General features: G+C 39.6%; 1 protein-coding gene across 9 annotated transcripts in view; it reads left to right on the top strand.

The window, feature by feature from the left end:
- The window catches only part of ATF2 (activating transcription factor 2), an 81,911-nt gene that overhangs the window by 6,918 nt on the left and 56,277 nt on the right, over positions 1–18,716 (top strand). For 4 of the 9 annotated variants that reach the window (XR_006220789.1, XM_007074550.2, XM_042994731.1 and 1 more), the window contains exons 2-3: positions 8,019–8,135; positions 9,114–9,214. The gene's annotated coding sequence lies outside the window, so the exon portion shown is untranslated. Of the gene's footprint in view, positions 1–2,199; positions 2,354–8,018; positions 8,136–8,220; positions 8,273–8,302; positions 9,009–9,113; positions 9,215–12,931; positions 12,967–18,716 lie in introns of those variants that run through there. The other 5 variants (XM_042994733.1, XM_015541189.2, XM_042994730.1 and 2 more) reach the window with 5 other exon arrangements.

Here is an 18,716-nt window from a genome sequence, read left to right as displayed (position 1 = left end):
TATTGTATTGGGAATTGTACAGAATCTATACCCTATCAGGGTGCCTGGGTGTCTAGTCAGTTAAACATCTGACTCCTGGTTTGGGCTCAGGTCATGATCTCCTTCCTATTTGGTGAGTTCCAGCCCCATGTCAGGCTCTGTGCTGACGGTTCTGAGCCTGCTTGGGATTCTCTCTCTCCCCCCGCCTCTTCCTCTCCCCCCCCTCTCCCCCCCCCCCCGTCTCTTCCTCTCCCCCCCCCCCCGTCTCTTCCTCTCCCCCCGTCTCTTCCTCTCCCCCCCCCGTCTCTTCCTCTCCCCCCCCCGTCTCTTCCTCTCCCCCCCCCGTCTCTTCCTCTCCCCCCCCGTCTCTTCCTCTCCCCCCCCGTCTCTTCCTCCCCCCCCCGTCTCTTCCTCTCCCCCCCGTCTCTTCCTCTCCCCCCCCGTCTCTTCCTCTCCCCCCCGTCTCTTCCTCTCCCCCCCGTCTCTTCCTCTCCCCCCCGTCTCTTCCTCTCCCCCCCGTCTCTTCCTCTCCCCCCCCGTCTCTTCCTCTCCCCCCCCGTCTCTTCCTCTCCCCCCCCGTCTCTTCCTCTCCCCCCCCGTCTCTTCCTCTCCCCCCCGTCTCTTCCTCTCCCCCCCGTCTCTTCCTCTCCCCCCCGTCTCTTCCTCTCCCCCCCCCGTCTCTTCCTCTCCCCCCCCGTCTCTTCCTCTCCCCCCCCGTCTCTTCCTCTCCCCCCCCCCGTCTCTTCCTCTCCCCCCCCCCCGTCTCTTCCTCTCCCCCCCCCCGTCTCTTCCTCTCCCCCCCCCCGTCTCTTCCTCTCCCCCCCCGTCTCTTCCTCTCCCCCCCCCGTCTCTTCCTCTTCCCTGCTTCCTTGTGTGTGTGCTCTCTCTCTCTCAAAATATATAAACTTTAAAAAAAAGTTAAAAATACTATACCGTATCTTATTTGTGCCCTCTTCATAATGGGAAATTAATATCGATATACTCTTAATAGCAGTGATGACTAGGAATTATTGTAATTCTTGGTGAGCTGTGAATTTCAATTTTTTTTTAACTTTTATAAAAGATAAGTTTTTAAGAAATAAAACAATAATAGATAAGGATGTTCTATACGTTTACCTTGAGAAAAATAATGCTATGGACATTATTTTTATAATAGATTACCAAATCTAAAATTATCTTATTAATAAAATCTTGCATTAGCACCGTTCACATTCGTAACCATTACTATGTAAGTTTTTATATGTATTTCTAATGTACTGTTGTAATTTTAAGCTATAAGACAAGAACTTTCTTACCTTAAATCACCTAGAGATTACAGGTCTGGGAATAATCAATACTCACTTAAAAAAATGAAGTTTAACTTAAAAACTGCTATTTTTATTAAAGAAGATTCTGATATATTGGGCTGATCTCAATATTCACATACTCCGTACTTTCATGAATACAATATTGGGAAAAGTCTGAGGCGCTCGTTATGTGTACCATCAACTTTGAGGAATTTCATCAAAACATTAGTATACTCTTGGGAATTGGTGATATGTGTGAAGATTATCTGTTGTGTCGCTGTGAGTGGGGCAAAATTAAAAACTGCTTTCCTCAAAAAGCTGCTTTCCCTCATTAAATTCTATTTTTATCACTTCTGAGGCATTTGATTTCCTTACATAGATGAACTAAACATTATGTACCAGATAACCTTATGGGATAACATCAAATTCATGGGTTAAAGATTAAAAACCTTTGTTTAAGTATTAAACATGTAATTCTCAGTTTCGGGCTTTAAAGATGGTAGTAAGAATAGGATTGATTAAAGCATTAGGAAAATGTACATATAAATTTTTTTTAAGTAAGCTCTAGGCCCAGTGTGGGGCCTGAACTCATGATCCTGAGATCAAGAGTCACATGCTCTACTGACTGAGCCAGCCAAGTGCCTCAGGAAAATGTACACTTAAAGTCAAATACTGTAAAGCTTCTAATAAACTTAATAGATACCATGGAAGTGCCATGCACTATACATTTTACATATGTTATTATCCTTTATGCTTTTTGACCACCCTAAAACTGGTGTATTATTTCCTATTGAAGAGGATCATAGTAAAATCATGCCATTAAAATTTTTCCCAATATAAAACTCAAAGATACTTTAATCTTGAAAGGAATAAAGTCCTACTAGCTCATAGTTACAGATTTTTAAACTCATAGGTGTTTTTGTTATGACCATAGTGCTGTTCCAAGGACCCAGGATTGCTCTAAGATCACTTTTTTGCATTTTGTGGCTCTTGACCAAGATTTAAGAAGGAAATTACAGCACAGAGAAAACTGTGTCTGTAAGGTGTTGCTGCTCTTGAAGACTTGTGACACAAGCCTGTCTTCCTGGGTACGTTAACATTTTTGCTCACTCTGTTAATTTTCTATTCCTGCATTACAAATTACCACATACTTTGCATCTTAAAACAACACAGATTATCTCACAGGTTTTGTAGGTCAGAAGTCCAGGTGGGCTCCCCTAGGTCCTCAGTTTAGGATCTTATAAAGCCAAAATATGTTGACTGAGCTGCATTCCATTTTAGTGTCTAGGGAAAATCTGCTCCTGGGTTGGCCGAACACAGTTGTAGGACTGGGGAGGTCTCTCTTTCCTTGCGGACTGACAACCATGGCTGGTATTTGCTCTCAGAAGCTGGAAGGCTTTCATTTCTGCTCCCTCCAGTAAAGGCAGGTCAGGTCTCTCTCATGCTTCTAATTTCTGTGATTTATGCTGCTGCTGAATCTCTCAGACTCCAGAGAGAAAAGTTTTCTGTTGTTAAGGGCTCCTGTGATTAGATTGGGACATCTGGATAACTCAGGATAATCTTCCTGTTATAGGATCTGTAACCTTTTTATATCTTCAGAGTCCATTTTGCTATGTAATATAACCTATTCATAGTTTCTAGGGATTTGGGTGTGTACATCTTTGGGGGACCATTCTACCTACTACACTCCTATGCTTCTGAAAAGAAATTTGGTAAATTGTGAACCCTTGCACCTTTTTTTCTTGTTTCTAAGCTGAATCCTATAATTTTTCATTGTAAGTTTAAATAGTTGGGAAAAAAATTTCTGGCTCTTACAAGTAATTTCAATAGTCATTTGAGGTTATCATTGGTTTTTAAAAAACTATAATTCACTTTTATTAGAAGTTTTCATTATTCCTCTTTCTTATGGAACTTTTATTTAACTTCCACTTCTCCAACATGATTTTATTTGAATTCAGTGAATTTTAATGTTTTAAAGTATTGATCACCTTATCCTACTTCTCTGCAATAAATATAAATTGAACTTTTCTAAGTTTCTTATTGATTTCCTCTTTTCACGGAGCTCTCTCAGGACAGTTCATTTTTTAACAATATTTTGTGAATGGAAGAATCAGTCTAAATACGAAGTTTTCATTGTTCCTGTCGTCACACTAAACAATATATATGAATTCAGAACATTTCCTAAACACAGGGCAGAACACCATTCTTAAAAGCAATGCTTTGCTTTAACAGAAGTACTTAGAAGACAGACGAAGATGCAAGCCTGAGGTTTAATGGTGCCTGGATTAAGGGAGGCTTTAAGCCACTCTTATTTTAAATAATCCCCTTGTTTTATTCCTTGGAGGTTTTTACAGCCTGGGGCAACGCGTGGTAATAAGATTTGGTATGGGTTTCTTTGGAACTGTGGAAGAATAAGGATTTAGGGAAACTAGGCAGATCATTCTGGTAAAGCAAATGTAGAGAAGTAAAAGATATGGAAATTTTCTTAAAACTTATCCTGTTCAGATGTCACTTGGAAAGCATTAGTGTACCTTCAGTAATACGTACGCCTGTTTGAACACTGGCTAGCTCCTAGTCTGCCACCAGGCCAGAAGCCTACTACTCAGGATTCTCTCTGCTATCCAGTTGCCCTTAAATATGTTAGACTCTTCTGAGTCCATGTCAAGAGAGAATTATTCCTTTCTCACACGAATATCTACTTTTTGAGCCCTGTTGTTTGACAGTATCTGCCTTCCAGAATACTTAACCACTAGCAGTATTTGCCTCCTTCAGCAGAGACCATACCCCCTACCCACAGGTTAATTATATCCAAATGCAGGCATCCCTTAGAGATAATGGCGGGTTTGGTTCCAGACTACCACAATAAAGCAGGTCAAGTGAAATTTTTTGGTTTCCTGGTGCATATAAAATTTATGTTTTTTCACTGTGCTGTAGTCTGTTAAGCGTGTGCTAGCATTACGTCTAAAAAAAAATAAACTATATATGCCTTGGGACCCCTGGGTGGCTCAGTTAAGTGTCTGACACTTGATTTCAGCTCAGGTCATAATCTCGTGGTCATGAAATAGAGCCTCGCATTGGGCTCTGAGCTAGGTGCGGAGCCCGCTTAAATTTCTCCCTCAGGCCACCTGGGAGGCTCAGTCGGTTAACCAGCTTTGGCTCAGGTCATGATTTCACCGTTCCTGAGTTCACGCCCCACGTTGTGCTCTGTGCTGACAGCTCGGAGCCTGGAACTAGCTTAGGATTCTGTGTCTGTCTGTCTGTCTCTCTCAATAAATAAAACATTAAAAAATTCTCACTTTCTCTCTGCCGCTTTCCTGCTCGTTTGCGTGTGCACGTTATTTTTCTCAAAAAATGAAAAGACTATCGCTAAAAAAATAATGCTAACCATCATCTGAGCTTTCAGCAAGTTGTAATCTTTTTGCTGATAAAGGATTTTGTCCATGATGGCTGTTCACTGGCCAGAGTGGTGGTTGCTGAAGGTGGGGTAGCTCTGACAATATCTTTAAATAAGACAATGAAATGTACCCACAGTAGAACTTTTAAAATTGGAGTCAGCCCTCTCAAGCCATACCACTGCTTCATCAATTAAGGAATTCAGTATTCTGAATTCCTTGCTGCCATTTCAAAATCTTCATAGCATCTTTACCAGGAGTAGATTCCATCACAAGAAATCATTTTCTTTGTTCATGCATAAGAAACACCTCATTTGTTCAGGTTTTATCATGAGATTGCAGCAATTCAGTCCCATCTTCTGGCCCCACTTCTAGTTCCCTTGCTCTTTCTACCACATCTGTAGTTACTTTCTCCACTGAAGTCTTGAACCCCTCAAACTCATCCATGAATATTTGAATAAACTTCTTCCAAACTCCTGTTAATATTGGAATTTTGATCTCTTCCCATGAATCTCAAATTCTCTTAATGGCACCTAGAATGGTGAATCTCTACTAGAAGGTTTTCAGTTTACTTTGCCCAGATCCATCAGAGGAATCACTATTTATAGCAGCTGCAGTTTTACAAAAGGTATTTCTTAAATAATGAGATTTGAAAGTCAGAATTACTCCTTGGGCCATGGGCTGCAGAATACATGTGTTTATTAGCAGGCATGAAAACATTAATCACTTCTCCATGAGAGCTTTTGGGTGTCAGGTGCATTTCAGTGAGCACTAAGATTTTGAAAGGAATCTTTATTTCTGAGTAGCAGGTCTCAACTGTGGGCTTAAAATATTCTGTTAAAGCATGTTGTAAACAGATTTGCTGTCACCCAGACTTTGTTGTTCCATTTGTAGAGCAAAGGCAGAGTAGATTTAGCATAATTCTTAAGGGCCCTAAGATTTTTTTGAATGATCAATGAGCATGGGCTTCAACTTGAAGTCACCAGCTGTGTTAGCCCCTAACAAGAGAGTCACCTTGTTCTTTGAAGCTTGAAATCAGGTGTGAATGCCTCTCTAGCTGTAAAAGTCCAAGATGGCATCTTCTTCTAATCTAAGGCTATTTAATCTACATTGAAAATCTGTTATTTAGTGTAGCCACCTTCATTAATGATCTTAGCTGGGTCTTCTGGATAACTTGCTGCAGTTCCTATATTTATTTAATTTTTTTTTAATGTTTTATTTTATATTTGAGAGACAGAGAGAGAACATGAGCAGGGAGGGGCATAAAGAGGGAGACACAGAATCTGAAGCAGGCTCCAGGCTCTGGGCTGTCAGCACAGAGCCCGGTGCGGGGCTCGAACTCACTAGCAGTGAGATCATGACCCGAGCCGAAGTCGGAGGCTTAACCGACTGAACTACCCAGGTGCCCCTGCAGTTCCTATATTAGTGCTTGCTGCCTCACCTTGCACTTTAAATTTTTATTATTTTTAAGTAATCTCTGTGCCCAGTGTGGGGCTCGAACTCACAACCCCAAGGTCAAGAGTTGTATGTTCTACCAACTGAGCTAGCTAGGCTCCCCTTCACCTTGTACTATTATGTTATAAAGGTAGCTTCTTCCCTTAAACTTCATGAACCAACTCTGCTAGCTTCCAGTTTTTCTTCTGCATTTTTGGCACCTGTCTCTGGACTAGGTTTTAGTTTATGGGAGTGTTGTGGCTGGTTTGATCTTCTATTCAGACCACTAAAACTTTCTCCATATCAGTTGTAAAGCTGTTTTACTTACCATTTGTATGTTCACTAGAATAGCACTTTTGATTTCCGTCAAGTTTACCTTTGTATTCACAGCTTGGTTATCTGCCTGATGCAAGAGGCCTTTGCTTTTGGCCTGTCTTGGCTTTTGACATGCCTTCCTCACCAAGCTTAATCGTGTCTAGCTTTTGGTTCAGTGTGAGAGATGTGCCCCTCGTCCTTTCCCTTGAATACTTAGAGGCCATTGTAGGGTTAGTAATTGGCCTAATTTCAATATTGTTGTGTTTCAGGGAACAGGGAGGCCTAAGGAGAAGGGAGAGAGATGGGGGAGGGGCTGGTAAGTGGAACAATTAGAACACACACAACATTTATCAATGAAGTTTGCTGTCTCATATGGGTGCAGTCCATGGCTCCCTAAAACAATCGCAATAGTAACATCAAAGATCGCTGATCACAACTCCCCAAAACAGATATAATAAGAATGAAGAAGCTTGAAATACTGCAAGAATGACCAAAATGTGACACAGAAACATGAAGTGAGCAAATACTGTTGGAAAAATGGCACCAATAGAATTGTTCAATGTAGTGAAGGCTGCCACAAACTTTCAATTTGTAAAAAAACATCCGCAAAGCACAATAAAGTGAAACTCAATAAAACAAGGTATGCCTGTATAAGAAATATATAGACAGTAGCTAGGATAGGGAGCAGTGGTAAAAGAGAGGTTCCTTACATCTATGTGTTTCAAGCTACCAAAAAAGCCCCCCCAAACATTATGTTTAATGTCTTCCAAAGTCTGGATGGTAATCTTAACATTGCGTGCATAAATCATAAGCTGTATAAGCCAGGTACAGCTTGTTAGCTTAATCTTGTTGCCTTTTACTTGAAGACCAGAAGTCCATCTTGCTGTTTTCTAGGGTGTTAGTTCCTGGTCTTTTGTGAGCAACTGCTAAAATAAGAATACAAACACTCCATAGGAAAATCTGAGGCCCTGCTTTTAAAAATAAACATTTCCCTGAAAGAAACAATTTGCAGAAATTTCTCTCTACCTAGAAAATGTGAACCTTTACACAAAGGCATTTGTCCTTTGAATTGCTGCTCCATTTATGGTCCCTATTTTACATTTGTATAGCTAAATAGCCTGTTCAGGTCCCTTTACCTTTAAGAGACATTCTGTCTAAGACAGAATTTTGTTGCCAGCTTTGAAATGAGAGTCTTTCTGGCTTCTGATATTCTCATTTCAAAGTTTTGAACATGAAGACTGTTTCAGCCAACCTTACTCGTGGTAAAGTGCAACCCTTCTTATCATCACTCTGTGCAATAGGGACATCTCCCAAGTTCATACACAGGCTAATAATGAGAGTTTGGTTCTCAAATAATGGTAGAGGAAAGTCTACTTTCCCTTTTAACATTTTGTTCCAAGGATATACTGCCTTTTCCTAATGCCAGGATCTTACGCGGCCAGACTCAGCTTGAGCACTCCATTACTTACATAATGGCCCTGTGTTCCCATTTCTGAGTTTTGTGGACTGCTTATGTGAGTTTATCCTCCCAAACCACAACTGTTTAGGTTGTTTCTTTGCTCTTATATTGTTATTCTGTTATTCAGATTTTTCCCTTGTTTGTCACCTACAGATTGGCCTTGCATATTTAGAGACGTTCTCACGAACACTGGTCTTGCTCCTTGTCCACTGGCAGGACTTTCTGCTTTCGAAAGCTCCCTTCAGTGGACTACTAAGGCATCTCCACAAGGTATTCAACCATCTTCTGTTTTAGAGTGAGAGAGTGACGCCTAAATGTTGACCAATATTCATTTCCTTCTTTTTCTTTATTATAGATGCTCCAGTTTTTAACTGAGCATATGGCAAAATAAAGAATGTATTTCTCAGGTATAACCATGTGACTTAAGTTCTGGCATATGGAATGTAAATAGAAGTTTCCTGTGAGTTGTTGAAAAGTTTCCTTAAGGGAGGCTGTTGCTCATCTCATTCTCCTTCCTGCTATCTGATCAGCAGATGTTACGGTTAGACCTTAAGCAGTTATTTTAAACCATGAAGTGGACGCCACATGTTGAGGATGGCAAAACAACAAAATAGAAGGAGCCTGGGTTCCTAATGATCATGGTTCCAGACTGCTTGTGCTTTTATGTGAGAGAAAAAAACTTCTGAATCATTTAAGCCATTGCTAATTTTGAGTTTTCTGTCACTCATAGCTGAACCTAATCCAACTGATACAGGTATAAAAAAATCAAGCTGTTACCAAATGAAAAGCATATGAACTGGGTCCCATTGATGTTATGTTGCAGCACTGACACGGGAGAAACTTTTCGTCTCCACTCTAAGATTCAGCAGATTCAGCACTGCCATTTCACCTGTCATCTATAACTACCTCTCCCTTCTGTTGTGGTGAAAAGCTTCAATGTTCCCCTTTCACCAAGACTCCGTTGCTGTACTTCCATCCTTGAAACTGTTATACCTCTGGATAGGTGGCATTTTGCTGGGAGTTACAGGAGACCATAGGATAAACACCTTCCTGGAGCACTGAAACTTTTGAAGGGAACCTTAATTTTTATATCAGAAAAAAATGGAACAGAAGGCCAACTTTACATACATTTTAAAACATAAAGTAAATACTTAACATTTTTTGTATCGGAGTTTAACTGCATGCATCTGTTTCTTTAGGTATCACAGAGTAAGGGGTTCACTCTTTTCTGCCTCTCCTTTGCCCTAGGGATACATAGATGGAAACTTGAGAAGTACTGCTTACTTAATTAGAGCTGAAGGATTCCTGGCAGCAGAGCAAATAAAGCCCATGGCCCACCAGCTAGAAAGGTAAGAGACTTTAAGCTTTTATGCAAAAGTGTTTCTTTATTTTGCGATTATCTCTCAAGTATTACTGAATTCAACAGATGCTTCTAGATAGTATCCTCAGGATGCTAGTGTCCTATCATATTATTGATAGTGTTTAGTAAATAAATAAATACATACATACATACATACATACATAAATTGGAGGTTCAGCAAAGTTGGAAATGTCCTTTTGGAGCTACAGTGCATTTCTGCATCTAAAGCACACTGAAGACTTACATTAAATTTTTAAATTTTAACTCAGAGCCTCCTAAACTTATCTGACTAGGGAATCCTCTATAGTAAAGGGCCCCCATATGAAAGTCCTAATTCTCCGAAGATTTTATAAAGGATAGTAACAATAGTTAATCCTTGAAGTATTTTCTTTTTTTTTTTTTTTAAGTAAACTCTAGGCCCATCATGGGACTTGAATTCATGATCCCAAGATCAGGAGTCACCTGCTCTACCAAATGAGCCAGCCAGGCTCCCCGAAGTATTTTCTATACTGCAAAATTTTTTTGGACAAAAAGTATTACCCATTTTAAGGCTAACTAAATACAAGCTAACTAAAATGTCAAAACTTACTTGCTTTTGGATTGAATTAAATCAACTAAGTTTAGTTCAGTGATTATTCGTACTGAACAGAAACATTAAGAGGAAATTGTATAGTTCTTCAAATACATCCTTTTTGGACATCTTCTATGTATCAGCCCCAGTGTGGTGATGTTAAAGATACAAAGTACAGTGGTTTCTGGCTGTAAGACATTTATAGTTTGGGAATATAGCTTTTAAAAATGGAAGGGAAATATTGATGTAATAAATGTGATCTTTTAAAACATAATGGTCTAGTGGTAGACTTTGTCAGATACATCAAGATATACAAGCAGATTGGCCTATGCTGTTGTACCTTAATCTGAAGGTTCAGACTGAAAGTGAAACCATGTGTAAAATACAGTTACTCTAATTTTGATGAAATTTGGAAAATATTTATATATATATGTGTGTGTGTACCTGCATATATATATACATACACACATATATATATAAATATTATGTTTGAAAAAGTGAAAATTTTTTTAAATATATTTACTTACTTTGAGAGAGAAGGCATGTGGGAAGGGCGGGGGGGGGGGGAGAGAGAGAGAGAGAAAATGCCAAGCAGGCTCTGCACTGTCAGTGTGGACCCTGGTATGTCCATGGGCTCGAACCTGCAAATTGTGAGATCATGACCTGAGCCAAAGTGAAGAGTCAGACGCTTAACTGACTGAAACACCCAGGTGCCCCTGAAAAAGTAAAAAGTTTTAAGCAGGAATTTTTTTTTTTTTAATTTTTAATGTTTATTTATTTTTGAGAGAGAGACAAAGTGCGAGCAGGGAGGGGCAGAGAGAAAGGGAGACACACAATCCAAAGCAGGCTCCAGGCTCTAGGCTCTGAGCTGCCAGCGCAGAGCCCGATGTGGGGCTCGAACTCACAAGCCATGAGATCATGACCTGAGCTGAAGTCGGACGCTTAACCGACTGAGCCACCCAGGTTCCCCTAAACAGGAAATTTTTTAAGGAGAAAAGGATGGCAGACTTTTTCTTGCACACTGATATATATGTTAAATAAATTCTGAGCTACTTGATGAACTTAAATGTTCAAACCCTGATTTGGTTAGAAGTATTTTACATAAAGCATAAATTCCACGAGGGCAGGGACTGTGTATCATTGTATCCTGGAGTCTAACACAATTCCTCCCCTCTTGCATGTACTCAATAAATATTTATTAACTAAAGGATGAAGTAAATGAGTGATCTGAATTTCAGAGTATAAGGGGTTAGTGGATGGAGGGTGAGCAGTGTTTACTAAGAAAGAGATGGGTGAGTAGGAAATGAGAGCATTCTAGGCTCCACATGGAGCTGATTAAAAGCCGACATAAAACTGGAGCCAAGGAGATGAAGGGGTAGCATAGACTGGGGTAGGAGGAGGCAGGGGTCCGTCCATGCAAAGGTCTGGAGACAATGTTATGGATTTGAAGCCTTATCCTAAACATTTTTTTCATAACTGGTCCTTTGCTCTCATTTTGACTGGTACTGCTGATGTGCAAATCGTCGTTCTCTTTTCTGAATTTAGCAGTAGTTTGTACTGGCTTTCTTATGCATAGTTTTGCCCTCTCTAATCCATCCTTCACATTTCTATTAGTGATCTTGCAGGAATTCCCCTTTGATTATCTAGTTCATCATCTTAAAATCTTTCCATTTTTTACAGTGGGATTAAGCAGACTTATTCTTTAAAGGGCTAGATAGTAAATATTTTAGACTTTCTGGGGGCCACATGTGGTCTCTGTTGCTTATTCTCCTCCCACCCCTACCCCCAACCATTTGAAAATATGAAAAACTTGCTTGGTTCAACATTTCAGCACAGGCCTATATTTATAACCTCAGAGTGGCAGTGGGATGGGGGTGGTGAGGGTGGAATCCAAACTCCTAACCAGGATAATAAAGCCCCTTCAAGATTTGCTTCACTTTCTGGCCTTCTCTCTCTTCCCTTCAACCTTATATCCCACATTTCAGGGGTCCAGCGTTCCCTCAGTGTACTCTGCTTTATTGTGATTCTACATGCTGTCTTCTCTGCTGAAAACATCATCCTTGACTAGCTGATGCCTCTTCCTTTGAGACTACACACAGTCATTTCTTCCTTCAGTAGTAGTCTTCTCAGACCCTCTCTCCACATTTGGCTAGGTACTTGTCTTGGTTAGAGGATAGAAACTTAATCAGATAAATTCAGGGTTCAAAAAGAAAAAAGAGCTCACACTCAGAATACAGAAGACCTGCATAATTCAGCCACAGAAAACATAGGCATCACAGAAACTTCTTTCCTTCTTCTTGGCTGCATGCTTTCTCATCTCTGTTTTTCTGTGCCTACTCTTGGTTCTGGCTTTCATTAATTTTTTTTTTTTTAATGTTTATTTTAGAGAGAGGATGCACATGTGTGCTCAAGCAGGGGAGGGGCAGAGAGGAGGGATAGAGGATCTGAAGTGGGCTCTGTGCTGACAGCAGAGGGTTGGATGCGTGGCTCGAACTCCCGAACCATGAGATCATGACCTTAGCCAAAGTCGGTGCTTTAACCAACTGAGCCATCCGGGCACCCCCATTGATTTCTTATCAGTATGAACATGACTATAAATGTCTACCAGTCCTGAGTATGATTTAGAATCTCTGGTGCTCACTTCTGTTTGCCTGATTTTTTTCTTTTTACAAATTTCCTGAAGAGGTAATCTGATGGACTTAACTTGGTTAAGTGTCCCCTGATTCACCTGAGGCAAGTATGTCAAGGTCATGGATATTATAGGATTGCCCTTTACTGGTAATCAGACTCTCTAAGAGGGCAGTATGGGTGCTGAGGAGAGGTGGCCAGCTCCAGTATACTCCTTAAGCCCCTATGTTCCCATAGTGCCTGTGCATGTCTTTATTATTATGTTGCTGAATTGTATAATATAAATATTATATATTATACTTATTATATCACTGAATTATACTTGTTTACCCTTACTAATCTGATTTTGAGGGCAAAGACCGTATCTCTTATTCTCAATATGGTATAAGATACAAAATAGGCAGTCAGATGTTTTCCAAATACATTTTACAAAATAAATTTGTTGTATTAGAAATGCTTGGGAATGCTGTACGTTGTATGTAACATTTAGTATTATCCGTATTTTAGAAATCTGCTTTGAAACTTGAGTACATGCTTTGAAGGTAAGAAATTACAACATTTACAGTTCTGTAGCTAAGAGGGTCAGTAAAATTAATATTTTATTTTATTTTGTTTTAACTATTTTTTTTAATGTTTATTTATTTTTGAGAGAGAGAGAGTTACAAGCAGGGGAGGGGCAGAGAGAGAAGGAGACACAGAATCCGAAGCAGGCTCCAGGCTCGGAATTGTCAGCACAGAGCCTGCCGCAGATCTCATAAACCACGAGATCATGACTTGAGTCGAAGTCAAACACCCAACCGACTGAGCCACCTAGGAGCCCTTAAATTCACATTTTAGAACATAAAGATTTTGGAGGTGCCTGGCCAGCTCATTCGGGAGAGTATGGACACTTGATCTTAGGGTTGTGAGTTTGAGCCCCACATCAGGCTCTGTGCTGACAGTTCTGAGCCTGGAGCCTCCTTCTGATTCTGTGTCTCCCTCTCTTCTGCCTCTCCCCCACTCGTGCTCTGTCTCTCTCTGTCTCAGAAATAAATAAACATTAAAAAAAAAAAAAAGAATCTAGAGATTTTTGAAGTTAGTACCAGAAATTGACTTGCTCCCTCCCATTTTTTTTTAAGATTTTATTTTTAAGTAATCGCTACCCCAACATGGGGCTCAAACTCAAGAGTCGCATGCTCTATCCATCGAGCTAACCAGGCACCCCTGTCCCATTTTTAAAGCTTCATTTACCCACACTATTTTCTGTGAAGTAAATTGGTTTCTTTCTTAATTCGTTTTTGACAGATTTAAGAAAAGCATGTATTTTTTATCAGCTGAATCATTTGAATGATAGAGTTCTGTATAGCATGGGAGTAGTGGTATTATAGTCTATAGGATCATCTTACCTTGCTTAACTCATTTCGTATTTTAAAAAAGGAACTAATAAGACAAATAATTGTCTAATATCATTCTTTGAATATTCAGGTACAGGGTAATATTTTTACCATAGTAAGGTTCTCTTTGCTCTTAACCTTGCAATACAGATGTGATTTTTCTATTCTTTGATCTCTATAACATGAAAGTTATAAACCAGAAATGAGTAGAGAATTGTTAGAGAATCCATGTTTTGTAGTATTTTTCTCATAACTACTCCTAAACACCATATGATACTATATAATGGGTATATAGTGAATTATTATAGTGCATATCATTATAAATACCTTCTATAAGTTTTTCTTTTTTTAATTTTTTAGTATAGAACCATTTAAAAGTTGCCAGCCTTATGTCCCATTACCCCAAATACTTTATTTTCTACAATAATACATTCTTCTACAAAACCACAATACAGCCCCAAAAACCAAGAATTTAGCATTGATATATTGCTACATCTAATCTGCATATCACATTTAAGTTTTACCAGTTGTGGGGTGCCTGGGTGGCTCAATTGGTTTAGCATCCGACTCTTGATTTGGGCTCAGGTCATGATCAAGCCCCACGTCAGCCTCCATACTGAGCATGGAGCCTGCTTGGGATATTCTCTCTCTCTCTCTCTCTCTCTCTCTCTCTCTCTCTCTGTCTCTGTCTCTCTCTCTGTCTCTCTCTCTCTCTCTCTCTCTCTGTCTTTCTCTCTCTCTCTCTCTCTCTCTCTCTCCCTCTCCCTCCCCTCCCCAACCCCTGCCCCTCTACCACATTTGTGCTTTCTCTCTCTCTAAAAAAAAAAAAAAAAAAAAGTTCTGCCAGTTCTAATCCAAAAGATTTGTCTAGAATTCACATTGCAGTTGTTATGTCTCATTGGTCTTTTTTAATCTGAAATAGTTCCTCAGTCTTTCCTTGAGTTTGTGACTTGGGCACTAGTGACTAGATGATTAAAGTCCAGTTATTTTGAAGAGTTTACCTCAATTTGGGGTTGTGTGATATTAGAGACAGGTATCTGATATTGTGTAGATTAGATACAGGTGTGTGTATCTTTGTTTTACTGTCGTAGAAATGACGCTATGTCCTTATTGCATATCGATTTTTCTTATTTCTAATTTTAACTTGGATCATTTGAGTAAGGTAATATTTGCCAGGATTTTATAATTAAGATATATTTTATCAGGAAATACTTTGAGAGGATATAAATATCCTGTCTTATCAAATGCTGAGTTTATTCTTTTGTATCAGTATGGATTAATGGGATCCTGTTTTATTCACAGTATGATCCATTACTATCATCTTTGATTTTGATTCTCAAATTGTTTCAGATCTGGCCACTTTCTGGCCAAATTCATAAGTCCTTCTTAATTTTCTTGCACAAGATATTCAAGGGCCATCCTGTACTTGCCCTGCCCTAGCCCTGGAATCAGACAATTCTTGAAAGAGCTCAGGTTCCTTTTGGTAGAGAATGGTATTTAGACATCAAGATCTGGGTGCCTAGTAGGTGTATTGCTTTGGGGGTATCTGTGTTTTCAGGCCCCCCTCACTAGACACAGCTAGGGAAATACATGAACATGTATGCAGATATATACACACACATATTTATCGTCTATATTTCTGTACCTTTATATCTCTTTTGAAAGTCAGGAGTTCACACCAATATCTCTAAATTTCATCTAATTGCCAGGATTCATTCTGTATTATAATTACCTTCACCTATAGTGTAAATTTCCCTTCACCTACATCCTTGATATATCTTATTCTGTCATTCCTTGTATTTGTACATAATGAATCACCTGTTGCCACCACACCCACTTCTCATCATCATTTAGATGTTCTCCAGCTTGGGCCCTGGTATCCTGTGCTAGACTCATACCATCTCTGTTCCTTACCTCATGTGGTTGCCTCCTCAGACTTCCCTCCAGCCACCTTCCATTGCCATGGACAACTTTCTCACTCTGCCCACACTGTGACACTCTGTGCTGGTCTGTTCCCCACTAGCCTGTCTAAGCTGCCTCTCATGAAGACACCAAAATATATGTTTTTTCTGGAGGCTTGTCTTTTATATTAATTTTAATGTTTTATTTATTTTTGAGAGAGAGACGGAGTGTGAGTGGGGGTGGGGCAGAGAGAGAGGGAGACACAGAATCTGAAGCAGGCTCCAGGCTCTGAGCTGTCAGCACAGAGCCCGATGTGGGGCTCGAATCCACAAACTGAGATCATGACCTGAGCCAAAGTTGGACGCTTAACCGACTGAGCCACCCAGGCACCCCATATTAATTTTAAGTTATAAGAAATGTTAGGTAGTTAATTTCTCCCATTTTCTTCTATTCATTGTTCCTGGAAGTGTTCTTTACTATTTTCTTATTGGCATCTCATATTATGTGTGATTTATTTGATAATAGGTCTGTTGAATAATTCTGGAAGTCCTAGAAGAGTCTTTCTATACTATGTTTAAAAGATGGTTTACATAAAATTTCTAGATTGTTGGTAGGCATAGGATAGCAAGGCGTAACAGTTGATAAACATAGTATAGCAAGGCATACCAGCTGGCAGGTACAGTCTAGCATTAAAAATGTTTTTGTCCCATTTTTTACCTAGCAGTAAGTCATTTCACCCTTTGGGACCTCATTTGTAGGTTAGGTAGTCAGGACTAGATCAGGAATACAATAAGGTACATGATCAGAAATCTGTGTGATAAGAAAGCCTATGATCTATAGTCAAGAGAGAATTTTGGACTAAGATTTTATTATTTTTAAGAATGGGCAATTGTAAACATTTCACAGAACTACAAATAATAATTATATGAAAAATTATAACCTAAGTGTGTCAAAATATGCAACTTTAAAATTAGGGTTTTGTTCCAGTAATCTGACAAAAATGTTAAAAAGTAATATTCACTATTGGTATGGGTGTGAAGAAATGAGGTCTTTCTGTACACTACTGGTAAAGGAGAAATCAGTACTCTATATTGGAGGGCAGTTAACAGTGTAAATCAAGTCTTAAATCAAGTCTTAAAAATATGCTTTCACAGTAATTTTTAATTGTTTTTTTGTTTGTTTTTATTGTTTTTTTAATTAAGCAGAAAGTTTATTTCCAGACTCATCAAAGATGATTACAAACACAAAGTATCCTTTTAAAAGTGTCCCAAATTAAATCAAAAGCACATCATTAAACACTTGTGACATTAAGAATTCATTTAGGTTGTAATATTTTCACATTATTTTTTTAAATCATTTGCAGTGTTCCAAGATCACATTTAAACATTAAAAAAAATTTTTTTTTAATGTTTATTTATTTTTGACAGAGACAGAGACAGAGCTTGAGCGGGGGAGGGGCAGAGAGAGAGGGAGACAACAGAATCCGAAGCAGGCTCCAGGCTCTCAACTGTCAGCACAGAGCCCGATGTGGGGCTCGAACCCATGGACGGTGAGATCATGACCTGAGCCGAAGTTGGACGCCCAACTGACTGAGCCACCCAGGCACCCCTCACATTTAAACATTTTTTAAAGACATGAAATAATGTAGTATATTTTTTTAAGTATAACTATAAAGTAGAGGAACTTAAGACACAGATCAAATCTTCATACATAGGATAGGGTAATCTGATACATAATACACCATGAATCTTTCCAAACAAGTTTTCTAAGAAACTGCTCCCATGCTTAGTGTTACAAATAAAACAATCTTCTCATTTAGAAAAATCAAGACATCATTTGATTAATAAAGTCTATTCTTCCCCAGTTTTATACTTGCTTGTCTTCATTTAGAAACTGTAAATTCATGAGAAAAGAACAAGTTTTGTTATGGTATAAAAAATCTCAGGGGGCGCCTGGGTGGCGCAGTCGGTTAAGCGTCCGACTTCAGCCAGGTCACGATCTCGCAGTCCGTGAGTTCGAGCCCCGCGTCAGGCTCTGGGCTGATGGCTCAGAGCCTGGAGCCTGTTTCCGATTCTGTGTCTCCCTCTCTCTCTGCCCCTCCCCCGTTCATGCTCTGTCTCTCTCTGTCCCAAAAATAAATAAAAAAAAAACGTTGAAAAAAAAAAAATCTCAGGAACAACAAATTACAAATATTCAATTTTTTAAAAGTGTATTTATTTTGAGAGAGAGAGAATAGGGGAAGAACAGAGAGAGAGGGAGAGACAGAATCCCAAGCAGGTTCCACAGTGTCAGCACAGAGCCTGACGCTGGGCTTGATCCCACGAACTGTGAGATAAAGACTTGCACCGATAACCCAGAGTTGGACGCTTAACCGACTAAGCCACCCAGGTGCCCCCAGTTTTTTAACAAACAAAAATGTTTTCCTTCCCAAAACGTAAAGAAACATTCAGTAAATAAAACAAACATAATATTCCAGGTGTAGCAACACTAGTAATTCACTTAGGAAAGAGGTATATTTGGTGGTAACATTTTTTTTGTCTTAAACATAAAAAACACTTTACCAGAAGAATCAGGCCATTATTGTTTAATAATGGCCTTCACCCAGTTTCCTTACCTGAATAGAAACTCATCAATTTCTGTAGAATATTGGTTATAGGACCAGACCACAGGAAAGGTCTGAAATATCTAAAAGCCATTTGGCTGGAGAAAAGTGTTTTCTTGAGACTTGGAAGCAGTCATTTCATCACTTTGTGCTTAAATGCATTCCTCAGCGAACTTTTTTCCCCACAGCTTTTAGAATAAAGCACAGGATCTGGGCTCCTGGAAGGGGTTGCTTCCAGCTGGAACACTTACCTACCAGCAGGACATCCCTGCAGGTATTCTGCATGTGCTACTGCGGGAGTTCCAGCCTCCAGCCTGAGCTGTTCCAGTAGGCCGCTTCGGGGTATTCCCACTGGCCCAGGAAGACATGGTAGAAGAGGTGCTGGGCTCTTTGACACAGTAATTTCATTTCATTT

Source organism: Panthera tigris, chromosome C1, assembly GCF_018350195.1.
Source record: "Panthera tigris isolate Pti1 chromosome C1, P.tigris_Pti1_mat1.1, whole genome shotgun sequence".
In the NCBI taxonomy this organism is placed as follows: Eukaryota; Metazoa; Chordata; class Mammalia; order Carnivora; family Felidae; genus Panthera; species Panthera tigris.
Note: the sequence above shows the minus strand (reverse complement) of the source record. Positions and strands in the feature narration are given on the sequence as shown.